Here is a 949-nt window from a genome sequence, read left to right as displayed (position 1 = left end):
CAGAAAATGAATAACCAAAAATCTTGAATAATATCAAGTACCCTCACCACTGCAGCACAGAAGAAGCACACAGCGGAACAGCCTAAGTTTTTCACTGAGCATATAATGCCTTAAGGAGGCCAGTTCGACCGATACGCACAGTAATTAAAAAGTATAGAGAGCAGGCGAGTCATTAATATAGGCAACATTTCTCAACAAGAATCATAATGCTTATGGGAGAGGACGAAAACTTTGGTAATCTAGAGTTGAGAAAGTAATAAAGTGACCCACAAAAAGAAGATGAAAAAACGAAGTATTTTGCGGTTAGAAACTTGTATTCGGGTTGTAAAATGTGTAATTGCAGTGTGTATTTTAACAAAAAAAACTATATATATTGAAGTATGGGTTCGGTGTAGTAAGTCGGAAGAACTGAAGAATAATATTTTTCGAAAGATCAAACGTTCTTAAGGATACGAACTAGATGAAAATGTAGATTATAATGCCATTCTTGAAATGTTTAGCATACAAAGAGTTTTGTGTTTCTACTGTGTCAGAGGAAAAAAGTTTACAGTCTTAATATGTCATAAAAGAAACCACTAACGTATTATATATTTGGCTAATATCTTTATATTTGTCCTTTGTATATTCATTCTCTCACACAAATACAATTACTCACATTAACCAATAAACATACACACCAACAACACGTGCATAATTCCGAGCCTTTGATTCTAAGTTCAAGTGATGTGATATAACGGATCTCACAAATTAAGTTTAAAGCTTTAGCCGGGAACCCTTTAGCAAGAGCGCCGAATACCTCTTGCTTGACAACCCACTTCAACCTTCCCTTACTCATCGACTAATTCGCTTGTTGAGATCCTTGGCTGGAGGCTGCGAGGCTCCTCCTACAAAGGGATTTCCCAGAAGCGAAAAGACCGGAGTCTCTCTCTATCTCTGAACATGCATACAT

The sequence above is a fragment of the Penaeus monodon genome, chromosome 27 (assembly GCF_015228065.2).
Source record: "Penaeus monodon isolate SGIC_2016 chromosome 27, NSTDA_Pmon_1, whole genome shotgun sequence".
In the NCBI taxonomy this organism is placed as follows: domain Eukaryota; kingdom Metazoa; phylum Arthropoda; class Malacostraca; order Decapoda; family Penaeidae; genus Penaeus; species Penaeus monodon.
Note: the sequence above shows the minus strand (reverse complement) of the source record.